The 12,133-nt window shown below is 34.3% G+C and overlaps 1 pseudogene; it reads left to right on the forward strand.

Annotated features, from left to right (window-relative positions):
* Positions 1-11,260: 11,260 nt before the first annotated feature.
* Positions 11,261-11,894, forward strand: LOC121476758 (annotated as a pseudogene).
* Positions 11,895-12,133: the final 239 nt, after the last annotated feature.

Genomic DNA, 12,133 nt, shown 5'->3' on the forward strand with positions numbered 1-12,133 from the left:
AATTCGATTTTTAAATATTTAAAAAGCTTAAAATTTGAGGTATAGGGGCACCTGGATAGCTCAGTTGGTTAAGAATCTGTCTTTGGCTTAGGTTATGATCCTAAGTTCCTGGGATTGAGAGCCACTTCGGGCTCTCTGCTTAGCAGGGAACCTGCTTCTCCCTCTCTCTCTGCCTGCCGATTCCCCTCCCTGTGCTCTGTCTCTCTCTTATAAATAAATAAAATTTGCAAAAAATAAAATAGAATTTGAGATATATCAGAAAAAGATATAGTGTAGATTAATAGGTTTTAAGAGTATTAATTTTTAGATTAGTCAAAAATGTAGTTTGTACTATATCTATTGCAAGTTGTTTTACACATATCACTTCCTTTAATCCTCATAAAAATTAAAAGAAGTGGATCAAATACCAGTATATATAGTTAAGGTGACAAAATTGAGGCTTAGATAAATCAATTTAATGAGAAACAACTAATATTTAGCAAACTGTGTTGGAAAAATCTAGCTCAAAATATTCCATATATATGATGATGTTTTGAAGTCCATCAATAAAGAAATAATTTCTCTTTAATTTTGAATAGTTATTTATCTTTACTTTTGACATCTCACATTTTTTACTTCATTTTGTTCTCATTTGAACATGTACTTTCTGCATTAGGGAGAGAATTTTTGTTTTTCTTGTTGTTGTTAATTAGAAGCAGTCTTAGATAGCACTGTGAAATACTTATCTGCATGCCCTTGTTATACTTGTTTCCAAACCTGGATATTGTTCTATTTGGGCATAGGTATAAGAAGCAGTGCTTATTTTGTATACTAGAAAACAAATTGTTAAATTACAGGCCTTTAAGTTTTAAAGCTATTGCTGTTCACATGAAAAGAAGTGTTCTGAAAGAATCATATGATGGTGCTTTGAATTGCACTATATGCAATTATTAGTTTTTACTTTGTAACAAGTCACTCCAAATCTCCTAGTTGAAAACCACAAACCTTTTTTATCTCTATGTTTTTCTAGGTTGACAGAGAGTTATTCTGCTCTGAAAAGTCTCAGAGCTGCACGGTGTATGATGCCTTTCGTATCTAGTGGTTGCCTGGTTGGTTAGTCTTTGGGATCTCATTCACAAGCTGGCTAATGTGCTCAATGTTAGGACTATGGTCATGTGCCTCTCATAACTGGCTAGTTTGTACTATTTCACGTGGTATGTTTGCAACTTTCCAAAGAACAACAAAAGAGACAAGCTCTTGTGCAAATGTATTTCTCAAGCATCTGCTTGGGCCACATTTACAAATGCTTCATTGGCAAAAAGCGAGTCTCATGTCCAAGACTATACTGAAGGGATGGAGAAATTAATAAATGTATGCATCAATTTTATTTATTTATTCATGAATGCATTCATTACTTTTGCTACCTAGAGGGAAGTGTCAGCATGTCTGAGAGTCAGATGATCATATATCCTAGGGATTTAGATATGAAGGGTACAATATGCATGGATGAAAGAACAGAGAACATCCAGTATCCAGACACCTCAGCAGGTGCCACCTGGAGGCATATCTATCTTTGGCAGAACAATGTGCAGATAAGTCAATGTCAGCATATCCTGGTGCCAGTAACAAAATGTGAGCATAGAGTCTTCCTGGGAACTTAGATACTGCCCTGCCAAAATGACTCTTTATTCTGATAATGAATTCTGGATACATTTGCAAAATATTATAGTTAATTAATACCAGATATGTTTGTATATATACATATGCACACTTGGGTATATACACAGAACAACTACTCAGGACTACATTGGTTGAACAAGAAAACATTAAGTGAATGTTGAATTCATTTTCATAGGAAAGATGTTTTGTTGTTTCCAGATTTCGTTCAAATCAGAAGTGGATATGACCAAATCTGCTTTTTGTGAAAGCCTCCAGGTGCCTGAGATACAACTTTAGACTCTTGTTTGTAATGAATTAGCATGCCACAAACAAGGCTGACACAACTCAATGCACATTTATTTAAGAAAAATTCATCACTACAGTATCTTTTAAATCAGGAATATAAACAAACAAACAAAAAAAAACCAGAATAAGCATTGTAATTTATTTTATCTTGTGTCTTATAAAATTTTGCAGATAGTCTCTAAAAATATTTATCAACTGCTTTGTTCTCTGTGCACCTAGAAACTATCTTATTAACAGTACTTAAACTCATCTACTGCTTTATTATTCTAATTTCAAGTAAAATAAAAATAAAGGACTGTTTTACCAATACATAAATCACTAAAGAGTAAATTTCTTTGTTCTTAATTATTGGCAAGGCTATTATTCAAAATAAGCTATTAATTTAATACTTTTCTAGTATCTTTGTGTAGAAAAAAACATATACGATCTCATAAATATGTTCATGTATTTATATATGATCATGATTTCTGAAATGATACAATAGCATCAATTCAATTTCATTTCTTTATTCTATTGTACCACTACAGAAAGCTCTTTCACACATATTTGTGCATGTGTGTGTATTTTCTCATCAAAAATATCTAGGGCCTTTGAAGGCTGGGTGAATCTCATTTGAATTAAAAGTAATCAGATAGCACCCATTCATGTGCTCTTCATATTTGACATTTATTTTTCTTGAGTCAAAACTGAATGTCACATACAGTATATGGATATTCTGTTCATGGATGAATTTAGTACGCCAATTCTATTTTACTTTAGTGTTGTAAACTTTATTTAAAAATAACTCTTCTTTTTCATTCAGATTGCGGGCAAATTAATTTCCTTGACACTGTGGAACTGAAGTCACCCTTTTCTTACTTATTGTGTTGTTAAGATCACTCTTAGCTTCTAAAGGGCATCCCTCTCAATAGGCAATTCACAGCATGGATGTTTGCATTTTTTCCAGGCCAGCTGGAGTTTGTCATGTGATTTCCATTTTTTTCCTTTAACCAAAGAAAACACTCTGCTTTTAAAGGACTTATATGATTTGATGAGGCTCACCTGGATAATCTTCCTATCTTAAGACCAATTGTGCCCTATAACATAACCTAATCATGGAGCAAAATTTATCATCTTTACAGATCTGAGGATTATGCAGGACATATGCATCAGAAGGAGGGAAATCTTGAGGGACATCTCAGTGTGCTTCCAGACACTAATGACAGAATGTTAATGTAGGTATGAGAAATGTTCTTGTAAAAGTTTTATCTCTAAAATTTACAACATTTTTGAAGAGGCTCAAAAGGATGTGGCTAACTGTACAACTGAAAATCGGAAATGTGGGTGCTAAAAATAATATGAAATGTGAAGATCTTAACACCTGCCCTCCGTTTTTATGTCAGATTCTGTGGCAGCTTTAATGGGTCAGAGATGCCTGGATGACTCAATGGTTGGGTGTTTGCCTGCATCTTGGGGCATGATCATGGAGTCCTGGGATTGAGTCCTGCATCAGGCTCCCTGCATGGAGCCTGCTTCTCCCTCTGTCTGTGTCTCTCTCTTTGTGTGTCTCTCATGAATAAATAAATAAAATCTTAAAAAAATAACATAGTCAATGTCAGATAGTCTATCAAAGTATGGATGATACTTATCTCAATAATAGGTGCTCATTTGTGGCATATAGTATTATTGTATAACAAGGGCCTTTCAGATTAAATCAGTGTTTGTCTTTTAAGGGCTTTCTCAATTTCATCCCTTACTAAATGCAATGAGCATTTGCAATTCTGCAAGGCATACACACTCCAGAAATCTCGTTGTTATATTTCATGTCTTCTTACCGATGAGTCAGTTCTTTCATGAATCCTTTGCTGTCTTATAATATCTTGCCAAATATATCTAATAACAACCAATACACACTTTTAAACTCATTTTTTCCCCCAAGATCTTACCCTAATAGTTACGAGTTCATTGGAATTTGGATTAGCATGTAAAGATAATGTAAGAAACAAGGTGCAAATATTTGGCTTAACTTCTTATGTCAGCTTCTTACTCATCTCCAAGCTGACTGAGAAGTTGCTAACATGTATCAGATTTTTGCTTTTGTCACAACTACTACTTGAAGTGACTTCTACACTCACTCTACATGTTCATTAGCAGTGGTGTCCTCGACCCTACACAGAACCCTAGGCTTCTGAAGGTTCTAGTCTCTTGTATTGCACCATCTAGGACATGTGTGCTTCAAGAATGTTACAAAAGAAAGAGTAAGGGAGGAGCTACAGTGCCACATTAAGGCTCTGACATAATTAAAAGTGTCTAAAACAAAAAATAAATAAATCTCACATACCCACTAAATGCCTCTGCCATAACCCTCAACTGAGCAACTTGCAAAAGGAACAAAACTAGTGAAAGCAGAATAAAATAAAGACTTTTAATAAAGTCATAATCAGAGATGAGCCACTGAGGTGTTTATTCTTTGATTTAGCCAATGACATACCAAGTCTCATGGTCATTTCTGGAAGAATAACAGTGAGGTTCTAGATTCCTGTATTTCTGGGTCTACCCATAGGTTAACTTTTTTCCATTGTACCCACTCTTCTTGATCAAGGAGACTCACTAAATTATGAAAGTAGCTCCATTATAATATCCTAAATTTTATAGAGTAGAGAAAAATGGAAAGATTACACTGATATTTAAATATCTATTTTTCATGTTCTAGGTGTCTTAGGACACTGATGTCAAAAGTTTGAATTCAGAGTTTTTACACATGCATTCCTCAAATCATCTTTATCACAGTCTTGTAAAATTTGTATTAAAAGTACACATTATTTGGTAACTTCCAATAACAATAAGTTAATTTCTTGGTAGATTCCTGGGACATAGTATTTTAAAAGTATTACCATGGGGCACCTGGGTGGCTCAGTTGGCTGGTTTGAGTGTCAAACTCTTGATTTAAGCTCAAGTCATGTTCTCATGGATGATGGGATTCATCTCTGAGAGGGCTCCACGCTCAAGGGGGAGTCAGCTTGAAGATTCTTTCCATCTGGCCCTGCCCCCACTCATGCACACTTTCTTTCCCTCTCTCTCTCTCTCTCAAATACATAAATAAATCTTTAAAAAATAAAATAAATAAAAGTATTACCTTGAATTAATACATACACACACTTTAGAACAACTGTTACAATTTACTGGATCAAATCTATGTAAACTATGGCTAGAGCTAGTGAGAGTGTACAATTTTGCAACCACTTTGTAAATTGGTCCAGCATTCTCTATTAGCACTGCACGTACATGTAACCTATGAAATAGATGTTCTATTCCTAGGCATATACTCCACAGAAATGTATAAGTTTATTTAAGGAAGAGTAAACACAAAATTTTCCTTTATTTATAGTTGTACAGACTTTAAGTACCAAACTTTTCAATCAGCAGTAGACAAATAAATTAATTCTATTATATTTTGTAATGGAATACTTTCCAGGAATGAAAATGAATAAAGTACTGCTGCAAGCAACATCAGGACTCCACAATGGGCATGGAACCTGCTTAAGATTCTCTCTCTCCTTCTCCCTCTGCCACCCACCCCCCAAAATAATTAATTAATTATTAATTAATAATAAAATTATAACTTAAGAAAAAGTGGACAGATATAAATCAAAGCTGTATCGATCTCATTTATGTAATGTTCAACAGCAAGCTGACCTAATTTATGGCTTTATAAATTCAGTGGTTACCTCTAGAGAGAGGTGTTTGGTTGATGAAAGAAGACATGAGGATGACTGTGTCTAAGTGGTTCTATTTCTTAATATTGCTGCGATTCGTGTCCTGAAAGTTCACTGAGCTGTATGCTTTAATGTATGCAACCTTTTTTCAGCATGCATTTTGTGCTTCAATGTAATTATAATGAAAGGATATAAAACAAAGTGAAGACTTGAAGCTAGAATAATTACTTAAGACTATTGATTTTTCTACTCTGTAATTAAAACTTATTCTAACGCCACTTTTATTTTAAAAATAAGCAAACTGCTTATATGCCTATGCCTCAGTTTCTTAGCTATAAATTATTATTTATAATCCTTAACTAGCATATATAGTAAAATTACATAATCTATGAGGAAGTGCTTGGTGTACTAATTATTGGCTTTTAGGAGATTCCATGAATTTTCACTGTCATAGTCAACATTCCCAAACACCAAGAAATACTACTTAAGTGAATACAATTTAAGGCTATTAAAAGGATTAATATGCAATGGGGTTTAAAGTTCAGGTGTGACATTTTATGAATACTTGTTGAATGTTACTCTTTTACTTTCTTGTTCCCAAGTGAATACACTGTTAAAAAGGACCATTACTAATATTTCTTGGAAGCTACCTTTATTTTAGAAAGTCCTACCACGGAGAGATTAAGTCAGCCATTCTCTGAGTTGAAAGTGAATTTCCAATTCCTCTTTTGATTTCCTTTACAGATGTCGATGGAAATATGTGCCTTTGCAACTCATGTTTCAGTTAATGTCACATGCACGTGATGCTACTAGCAAAGGGAGAAGAAACTGCTAAGACAGGCCTTGAACTTAAGGAAAAGAAACCTTCAACTCAGCCCAGTAGGACACATCAGGGTTACGGATATTGGTTTCTTAATCTGTGAATGTATATATATTTTGAATAACTGAACTCATAAGGAGGGTTTTGTGGGACAAAATTTGTGGTTATGGTCATACATCTGGTCAAATCCACTAACTTTAATAGAACTTAAGGTACTATACTATTATCTACTTCTTATAGTAGATACTTCTTAATTTTAAAAAAGATTTTATTTATTTATTCATGAGAGACACACACAGAGAGAGAGAGAGAGACATAGGCAGAGGGAGAAGCAGGCTCTATGCAGGGAGCCTCATGCGGGCCTTGATTCCAGGACTCCGGGATCATGACCTGAGACAAAGGCAGACGCTCAACCACTGAGCTAACCAGGCATCCCTTAAGTACTGTTCTGAAATAGCATTTTTCTAAATAGAACTTTGGTATAATTTAATACAGTTGTGGTGCTTTGGTCCACAACCAGGAAGTGATTGCAACAGATAGATTCCAACTAGATGTTTCTTGAATGATATGTTATGTATTGAAGCTATTCTTATCGTAACACTCCATAATGATTCATTAAAGTGTTTGTCATATTTACCAAGAAGAAAAAAATGCTGAGGTTGAAAGTCTGTGTAGAGCTTGATGTCTCATTAATTTGAAGTAGAAGACTCTAGGCTTATTTATTGTAAACATTATAATTATCCATTTAAAATTTTATGAAGACATTTTAGTTAAGAAAAGAAAGCAGTCTTTGATCTACTAGATTACTATATCTGCCACTTAAAAAAAATAAAACTACTCATCTATTTATGCCTTCAATTCTCTAAATATTCATCTCCTTGAGATACCTTAGCCTTTGAGAAGAGTTAATAGCATACAACCTTGACTATTTGTTAATGTCCCAAACTCTTTCATTTAAAAAAATTTACTTGTAGAAAAAAAAATGCAGTGGAAGGGATCATGGAAGAAATGGTTGAGAACTAGCAGTAGTTTTTTTTTTTAAAGGGTCAGTACATAAAAAAGACTATTACAGAATTTAAAAATACAACAAATATTAATTCAAAATATGATATCTCTTTTATATCATATAAAATTTCACACACTAATTCATAAATAAAAAACTGCTAAAAAAAAAAAAACTGCTGTGCTCTTGCTTAAAAAATGGAAAGGTTGCCTGTTCCAAAGAATCTTTATTTAAATGTAGTTATTTCCCAAAATATCTTGACATGATATTGCAATATCTCAATATTAAGCAGTTTCCACATTTTAAGGACATATCCTTAACTATGATTAATGGAGAGTAACTCAATAATAAATTTTACACCTAATTGTCAAGCATGATTTTCACTTTCTCCAAAATCAATTCTGTAAGCTTCAATAGTTTATTCAACAAATATGTATTGAAGTTCTACAAGTTGTATTAGAGACTGGGGATAGAACAGTGAGCAAAAAGAGATACCACTGGGAAGGAAGAACCTAGGCAGCATGAGGTCTAGTAAATAAATGAACAATAAAAAAAATGAACAATAACATAATAATGATTGCTAAACCTCTTCATCTCTACAAGTGCAAGAAATATCTGAAGTAAGGTTATGTATATTCTGAGCCTTAAAACTTAGTGCTTACTCTATGAGACTAGCTGATGCTTTCTCCCCTTGTTATTTAATATTTTTTGTATCTAGGATTAATTTTCTTATTTCATTTATATAAGGGAAAAGGAGAGCTGGTGGTGAATCTAACTTAAATTGTTACTTACAAGCCAAGAAATGACTCAAGGTAACAGAATATACACCACATAGAACACATAATATGTAGAAAAATACACACTTGCAAGTACACACAAATAGGCACATGTCAATCAAGTGTTTATTAATAGAGGCGTAATTATTATAGGAAAATATAACAATATGTATTTTTACATATTTTTAAATTTATGATACTTCCTCCTATGTATCCTTATGTATCATACAAATATTGGCATATTTCTTAATATGCTCTAAATTTATAACATCAGGCTATTCATTTCTTCATTTGTCACTAATAATTTATGCACATATCATGTTTTTATATTAGTAAAAATTCAGAAACAATGCTAATGTCTAATAGAAGTGAAATATTTAAGTCAATGTTTTGTGGTATCAGATTGTTCACTAATCTAATAATAATATTTAATAAAACCCTCATCTTTAGAATTACATAATAATGAAGAAATATGCAGCATTTTATACTATATTTACCACATGAACTACATTTTATTTATGGAGATTGAGACAGAATGTTATGAATAAAACCATATGAAACTACATTTTATTTAAAGAGATTGAGACAGAATGTTATGAATAAAATGGTTACTCAAAATTAGAAAAATTTTTACAATGCATATTTATGGGAAAACTGATTTTTAATTATTGCCATGCTTTTTTCTAATAGCTCTGTCATATGTATATTTATTTTATAATCAGAAAATACATTAAATGAAAGAAACATGTAAATATAATTAACACACTAAGCATTTATGGAACAATAATTGTGTTTCTAAAACCATATTGAATATTGACATTGGGGGGCACTTGGGTGGCTCAGTCAGTTAGGCAACCGACTCTTGATTCCAGCTCAGGTCATGATCTCAGAGTGGTGAAATTGGGCCCATGTCAGACTTAATGCTGGGGGTTGGAGACTGCTTAAGATTCTTTCCCTCTCCTTATGTGTCCCCCCAAAGTGACTGACAGGGTATTACTCTACAAAGTTACATAGCACACTTCAATATATGTTGCAAGTATTACATTGAGTCAAATGTAAAAAGACAATTGAGTACATAATCTTGATTGAAATTTGAGTAACATGTATTTAGAAAATGAAATTTGAACTGAATTTGCAGAAGAGTAGGAGTTTTCTAGACATTAACTTATTATGTAAATAACTTGCATCAACTAAATAACACAAATGATATAACACATGAAAGTATACAAGAGTGCTCTGAGTTACAAATGTGCAGCAAGTACATAAAATTATTGTTCAAGCATGTAAAGCAGTAAGAGAAGAATGGGAACTGCCAGCCTAACAATTCTTCTCTCTCTACAATAAGACAATAAATTCCTGGGGTCCCGGGATCGAGTACCATGTCAGGCTCCTTGTATGGGGCCTGCTTCTCCCTCTGCCTGTGTCTCTGCCTCTCTCTCTCTCTTTCTCTCTCTGTCTCTCAGGAGTAAATAAATAAAATCTTTAATAACATAAATAAATAAATTAGGACTTTCTCCTATAGGTTACAGAGAACATTTGTGTTTGTTTCACAAGGAATAACGCAGAGGGAGGTTTTTTTTTATTTTTTTATTTTTTTTTTCAAAGATGACTATAGTGGCAAATTTAATGTAAAAAGGAAGAGATTCAAGAAGGGAGAGTGAGTTGAAAACTACTGCGGTCTATCTAAATGAGAAGACAAGCATAGTAAGAACTGGTACAATAGAAATGTATCAGAGACCGCATACACTTGCAGCCGTTATATAATAAAGATAGCAGGTTCAAAATAAAGAGGTCCATTAAAGATAACTATACATTGATTAGTTTTGATATTCATTACAGTATGTTTGTTTAAAAATGTGGAAAATTTGGAGAGACAGTGGCAAAAGACACATTTACTTTTATTTTATTTTATTTTTTTCGCATTTACTTTTAATTCATCAATGTATCAAAATATTTATTAAGCATTACCAAATAAAAAAAATGAATTCATACCTATGTAAGGAAAGACTTTATTCAGAAGGATGATTGCAATAGAGAGAATGCTTTAACCAAGAGCAAAGAGGCTTTTCTTTTATAGGGAGGAATAAGAGGTTAGGGAAAGGCCAAAGTGGCGAAGTTGCAGGACAGAGTGGACAGTAGAGAAGTCTTTTCCTTTCCAGCAGCCTAGGGGCTGTGAACAAGGGGCTGGTGCTACTGAGGGTCAAAATTCAGGGGCCTTGGGGAGAAAGAAATTTAAGAAAAGTTTTGTTAAGGGCATTTTGTTCTGATTGATCAATGGGAACAAGAGACTCAACAATCATTTATGAGAGAAAGATTGGAATTTGGAGAGTCTGACACAGGCAAGCAAAAGGGAGGGACATCAGTGAGTCTTACCTAAATCTTATGGTGAAGGAGTGTTGCTCCCAGTAAGCTGTTTCTAGAATACAGAAAGGTGAGGGGCTCTTTTTAACTCTTGCTCTTTTCCAAAATCACAAGATTTAGATAAAAATCAGTATTGCAAGGTGTCTGGGTGGCTCAGTTTGGCCTCAGGTCATGATCCTGGAGTCCCAGGATTAAGTACCAAGACTGGCTCCCTGCTCTGCGGGGAGTCTGCTTGTCCCTCTGCCACTTCCCCTGCTCATACTCTCTCTCTCTCAAATAAATAATATAAAATAAAGTAAAATAAATAAAATAATTCAATTATGCTAGTAGCAACAATGATATAGATCCAAATGTCAAAATAAAGTAAAGCTACTCTTGGAAACTAGTCTACCAGAGAAGAGACCTATGTTAATAATTCCTAAACGTTATTGTTAAATTAATGTTATGAGAGGTACGAAAAAAGTAAATGTTATGAGAGATACGGAAAAAGTAAAATATGAATATTTAAAAGATTGTACATGTTTTCATTTGCACTGTTAAGATTTTTTAAGAGTTGATGAAAGAGTGAAGCTAATAAAACTTGTAGCTCTGGCTTCCAGGAGACACAGGTGTAGAAGTGAATGCTGCACTTCGAGCCAGTTGGGCTTCTGAAACTGGCAGGATGAATGTGGTGGTGGCACACAGCGAAGTAAACCCCAACCCTCAAGTGGCAAATCGCCAAGACATCTGGCTGGCCTACATCATCTCCGTGGTTGTGCTGCATGTGGCTCTACTTGGCATCCCCTTCTTCAGCATTTCTGTTGTCGTGAGTCTGACCAACATCATCATAACTGTCTGTGGATGTCTTCTTACCTAAGATGAAAGGGACACCCTTGGAGATTTCTGATCAAGAAATGGCTCTGACATCAATACACTGAGAACAGATGGAATATGGGTTCCAATTTACCTCTCCCCACCATTCCTCAGCCTCTCTCCTATTGTATTCTATCTCCTGGCCAGCTTCTACACTAAGAAACTGCTGCTCACTTTCTTATCAACATATCTCCTTGCTTAGTGTCCTGACATCTAAGCTATTCCAACTCTATAGGGTTTGTCGCTTTGGCATCAAGAAATACCAAGGGAGGAGGCTGTGGAAGAGGCTGAAACAAAACACTGTAACATCCTTTCCTCCTCTATACTGCCTTCTGTATGTTGAAAGTCTGAGAACCAAACAACCTTTCATAAACTCCCTGGAAGACAACAGTTTGGAAAGTGGAGCTCCCTGGGACCAGCCTTGCTGGAGCAGGGTTCTTTGAATCAGAAGAGGCAAGTGGGATTAGGACCAAATGTCTCTCTCTTCCTACCAGGAAGCCATGTTTGGGTAGCATGTTTGGTGATAGTTTTTCCAGGTTTTCCACCCCACCACCGTCCATCTCTGTCTCTGCTATGTGTTTTCCTTATAATAAAGATAATTTTTTCAGGAAAAAAAATGTGTAACTCATGAGAAATGCAAATAGAAAGAACCTTCTAAGGAATGGACATAGCATGTGCTTAG

Source organism: Vulpes lagopus, chromosome 16 (assembly GCF_018345385.1).
Source record: "Vulpes lagopus strain Blue_001 chromosome 16, ASM1834538v1, whole genome shotgun sequence".
In the NCBI taxonomy this organism is placed as follows: domain Eukaryota; kingdom Metazoa; phylum Chordata; class Mammalia; order Carnivora; family Canidae; genus Vulpes; species Vulpes lagopus.